This window comes from Lissotriton helveticus, chromosome 7 (genome assembly GCF_964261635.1).
Source record: "Lissotriton helveticus chromosome 7, aLisHel1.1, whole genome shotgun sequence".
In the NCBI taxonomy this organism is placed as follows: Eukaryota; Metazoa; Chordata; class Amphibia; order Caudata; family Salamandridae; genus Lissotriton; species Lissotriton helveticus.
Window position 1 is genome coordinate 393,450,602 of NC_136068.1, and position 5,594 is coordinate 393,456,195.

The 5,594-nt window shown below is 43.8% G+C and overlaps 1 long non-coding RNA gene across 1 annotated transcript; it reads left to right on the forward strand.

The window, feature by feature from the left end:
- The first annotated feature begins 4,321 nt into the window (after window positions 1-4,321).
- Window positions 4,322-5,184, forward strand: LOC144766779 (uncharacterized). The gene is made up of 3 exons (XR_013597924.1): window positions 4,322-4,374; window positions 4,482-4,563; window positions 5,059-5,184. It is a non-coding gene; the product is annotated as an uncharacterized LOC144766779 (long non-coding RNA).
- Window positions 5,185-5,594: the final 410 nt, after the last annotated feature.

Below are 5,594 nucleotides of genomic sequence, written 5' to 3' on the forward strand. Positions count from 1 at the left end.
CCACTCCAGGTCTGACATGATGTTCAGTATGTGTTTTGAATCTTGTACGAAAGATGGAAGGTCCTTGACTAGAGGTCCCAAAAAAAGATCCACATATTCTGCGATTCTTTCGGTGGGGCCCCCAATCCCCGATACTATCGGTCTGCCCGGTGGAAATGGTAGATTTTTGTGAGTTCTACTGGACTCAGCGACATAGAGAACGAAATTCTGGCCAACGCAGAACCTCATAATTCAACGTTTTTTTTAGAGATGCAACGAGTAAGGAGAGGCAACAGGACTCAGCCACCAAGGGCCGCTACAGACCCAAACCCCACAGGGGGAAACGCAGGGACAAGCGAGGAATATCGCAGGAAATTGAGGTCAGGAACACAGAGGAAATAACCACACTTGTTGACACAGTACAAGTCATAAACCTTTCCTCACTTCCTTTGACACCCGATATGATATCCTTACTCAGCAGAGGTTTGAACTTCAATCCCTACTCCACTGGCGACATATGTCAAACCAAAATTGATGTCTTTAAGTTCATACGTAGTCTCAAACTCAAGAAACATTTTGCTGGATCACATGAAGTGCAGAAACAACCTAGACACATCCCTACTGTATTTGACAATGTACCTTTGACCATTAAAGATGTGCAATCCACACACCTGCTTCTTTCTTTGACAGACAGGGAAGATAGTCCACTTGAAATGGAAAGGCTCCTTGAGGAGCTTGACGTCGAGACCGATTACAGTATCACGAGTGGCCTTAAGAGTAGATCCAAATGGACTCCAACACTGGCGGGGGGCAACAATATTGACAAATTCCACAGACACGTCCTTGAGGATCTCAATAGTACCAACATCAAGAACCTTGACACCAAATTTAGATATAGAGACAACCTGACCAAGGGGGAACGGTTAGCACTCTCTATTCTTAGCGACAACCACAACATTATCATCAGGGAAGCGGACAAAGGGGGTAACGTGGTGGTCATGGATCTCAATGACTACAACAATGAGGTCCTTGGCCAACTGAGTGATGACTCTTGCTATGAGCCTATTAACCATAACCCTATGGGTCCATTAACAATACTACTAAATGGACTCCTATTGAACTGGAAACAATCTGGTCTACTTGATGACAATGAGTACTTGTATCTCAAAGTCTTCAGACCTACGTATCCTTGGCTGTATACCCTACCCAAAGTTCACAAAAATCTACCATTTCCACCGGGCAGACCGATAGTATCGGGGATTGGGGGCCCCACCGAAAGAATCGCAGAATATGTGGATCTTTTTTTGGGACCTCTAGTCAAGAACCTTCCATCTTTCGTACAAGATTCAAAACACATACTGAACATCATGTCAGACCTGGAGTGGCAACAAGATACTAGACTGGTAACTTTGGATGTGGTGTCCCTGTACACCAGCATCAATCCTGAAATAGGCATCAGTGCAATTACCAAACTTCTTTCAAATAGACCAGCTTCACTATGGGCACATACCAACATGCTGCTACACATGATGAAGATTATCCTAGATAATAACTTTTTCATTTTTAATCGGAATTGGTACAGACAGAAGAAGGGAGTAGCCATGGGCTCGAAATTTTCACCCTCCTTCGCTAATCTCTTTATGGGGGCCTTGGAAACCGACCTAATCTGGGGTACCAAAGGCGAACCATACATTGACTCCATAGTCTACTGGGGGCGATACATTGACGACTGTTTTCTCTTATGGTCAGGATCCGAGGAACTTCTCCAGTCCTTCTTTAAGTATCTAAACAACAACTTATGGGAAATCAGTTTCACTATGCGCCACAGCCTTACCAACATTGAATTCTTAGATCTTGAATTCTATGTGAAGAATAACCAATTGCATTCCAAACTATTCAGGAAACCAACCTCCTGTAACTCCATTCTCCACGCTTCGAGCTTTCACCCTGAGCATCAGTTACGGTCTATCCCATATGGAGAATTCCTTAGGGCTAAACGTAACTGCAGTGAAGCAATGGAATTCGATAACTGTATCATGAACATGAAAAACAGATTTCAAAAGAGAGGGTATTCGAGCTCTTCCCTTCTGAAAGCAGAACGTAAATCCAGAGTCATCTCTAGACCAGATTGTCTGAAAGCACGTACGGAGGTTGAGTCCTCCAAACAACAAATCAGACTGATCACTGAATTCAATGCACTTAACTATCACGTCAAAAAGAGCTTCAACAAACACTGGAAAATCTTAACGGATGATCCTGTTCTTAAAGAGTTTCTTCCGAGCAGACCATCCATCACATACAGAAAGGGCTTCACCCTGAGAAATAAACTAAGCCCTACAGTCCCCCACAACACATCTGTTCGGGACTGGTTATCCACACGAGGTCTTGGTTTCCACAAATGTGGGTTTTGCTCCATGTGCATTTGGGGTAAACATGGTACTAAGACTTTTAAAGGCCCTGATGGAGTTATCTACAAAATTAAACACAACATCACGTGTCTGACTAAATTTGTAGTATACATAATAGAATGCCAGTGTGGAAAGATCTATGTAGGCAGCACCATCAGGACATTTAAGGAAAGAATTTCTGAACATATAAGAGCAATACAGAGGAGAGACCCCAAATACCCTGTGGCTTTACACGTAGCAGAATGTCAACCATTGGGAGATGATATCAAAGTACGTGTTTTCGGCATAGATGTGATTCCCCTCGACATCAGAGGGGGCAACCGCGAACTGAAGCTCAGACGTAGGGAGGCGACTTGGATCATGCGTTTACAATGCGTGGAACAGGGGCTCAACTACGACCCTGAGCTTCAATTCTTCTTGGGCGACTAGGCAGCCGTCCGGGGGACCCTTCTTCTACAAAGACTTACTGAACCTCTAATGTTTGATCTGCGAGGAACTCACAGTGTCAAATACAGACATTTCCAGATATACTTACAATGCACTATGAAGCTAATGAAGATAACTACTACTTGTACTGTGTTGATGCATGATCTCATGAGCGGCTGTACTATGTAATACTTCTGACCAATACCCAGGTCTAATATTGTTAAATGATCATACTGTTCAAGAAACTAATTGTAATGTATTTTGAATCCATTGATAAAAATGACACGCTCACTAACGAGAGGTGCGGGTGGGCACTTTCACTCTAGAGGCCATCACAACTTTCTGTCAGCTTACAGCACGGCACATCTGGCCACTGAGCATGCATCAACCCAATTACTTAGATCACTGAATTCACGATCTTTACCTCGTTTGGGTCTTGTGATCCTAGTACTTATGTGCACACTAACCACCATTACGCGCCTCCTGTTCTAAACCATGTAGCATTGTATGGCTCCATTCTCACCTCTTCATCCGTGATGAGAGGAACTCTTTTTCTCATCCAATATAATGTTCCTTGGAATTTTCCAGCCGTGAACGACATGGATTTTCCACCCTCAGACACCCGGTAATGTGTTACATTCACGTTCTTAACGGTCTACACCTGCGACCCCTTTTTTACTTTTTTACTCTCAAACTACAAAAAAAGCCCCCCTATTTTAGGCAGGCTGAGACATTACGAGTTCCTTTATGAAACGACTTTCTTTTTCGTCCTAACTGAGACGACTTCTGCATAGAACTGAGTACATATTTTGTGATGCACTTTTGCCACTTAAAGATGGCGAACCCGTTTTTCCACACCACTGTCTACGTGGACATCTTTGATGTCTACCCTTTTCTATAAAGTAACCCCTCCCATCTGGTCACGTGTCCGTACAGAGAGACGGCGACCGGGAACCATAGGAGGAGGGATACCAAAACTTAGGTAAGCGGTAACGAACTCTCGCTGTCACCACTGCATGTTCTAAAGCCCACAGTACTGGGCTTTCTAAGAACTAACACGCGCTCTTGTTTCCCGTTTTTCAGCGCACCGCCTCTTTAGAGACGCACCCGTCTCTAGCAAGCCCAATATAAGACGGATCCCCTCCCGGCTACCTCCTGATACACCAGGAGTCAGGTACTTCCTTAACTTAGTCCTCTATAGACCCATTTCTTCCAAAGAAATAATATGTCTTTTTGTAACATTGCGCTATTACGCGCATTTAGTTGTTAGAACCTGACACACCAGGAGTCAGGTACTTCCTTAACGTAGTGCTCTATAGACCCATTTCTTCAAAAGAAGTAATATGTCTTTTTGTAACATTGCGCTATTTCGCGCATTTAGTTGTTAGAACAAACTTGATTTTTCTTCCCTCATTTTTCTTTCTGCGATCCCCTTTCATACAGAGTGGACAAACACGAAGATTTCTGACATTCTAAACGGCAGATTGCCATTTCATAAGTACTTTCTATGTGACTATCCTAAAGGGACAGACCGTTTCTGTGTAGTCACATTTGAATTGTGGTAAGAATACCGCTTTTTTGTCCGCCATCTATTTTACAGAATAGGTGCCTTCCCCCCTTTAGAATGCCTTTCCTAATGATCCCTTTTGTATATACTTTTTCCTTTAGTCTCTCTCCGACAAGTAACGTCCAATACATGGATATTAGCCCAGACCTAATGCCAAGTACCACGAACATACCAATCTCCAAGGTAAACAATCCATAATGTCGAGAGAGAGTAGCATGTCTTATCTAATCACACATTTTTTAATGTGCGCAGTAACGGAACATCTTGCTTGCCCATAAACATCACGGATAAACACCGTCGGCAAACCACGTCAAGCTACCGTTATAGTCCCTCACCTACACCCCCACACAATAGCTCACCAATTTTGATTTTCAATTGACTCACTACTGCATGAACCCTCGGAGTGCGAGATCACCGTGTATGTGTTAAACATGACCACACACCGAAGCGTTATGTCACAAGACCTCACGTCTGTGCACCACCACCCAAGGGCAACCACTCACAGCCTTGGAGTGACACATTTCCCAATTTTTTGGCGTCACCACTACACAATACCATTACGTGCGAACCCAGACGCACGGCACTACTGCATGTTGGTTGCACCTTGTCACCATTTGCAGTATGTAACAACGGCAAGATGCATTACTGATTCTGTATATGTTATTCTTGTATCATCAGCCCTGAAGAGTCGTGTTGACTCAACTGTACACGACGAAACACGTGTCGGCTTTGCATAACATTTCTTGAGTCTGGAGAGAATAAACCATCTTCTTGCTGTATCAAGAACACACCAAAGAATCTGCTTCTGTCTCCTTAAATACTCATCAGTCAATGTACTGTTTGTGATACTTTTTTGTAGTAGCGAGAGCACAATTGTATATATTTGTTTAGTCCCTTGACTTTTTAGACGGTTAAGGGTGTTTTTCCGCCTGCTCTTCACGCACTACATTGCAACCTGTCAGTTTACATTCTGTAACGTATAACCGAGGTAGTGCGCCTGAGAGATCTGAATTTCTAAAAACCCCACTGAAGTGTTTCTTGAGTTTGCAGATTGGGCGCCTCCACGTTACATTTTGAACCACTAGACCTCAATTTGTACGCTTAACTGTCCACCACACCATGGACAGGGACAGAGCAGCAGCAGATCTTTTTGAGAACCTGGCCAAGGGCATGCCCACACACCAGGCATCAGCCACGGCAGGTCCTGCACGCAT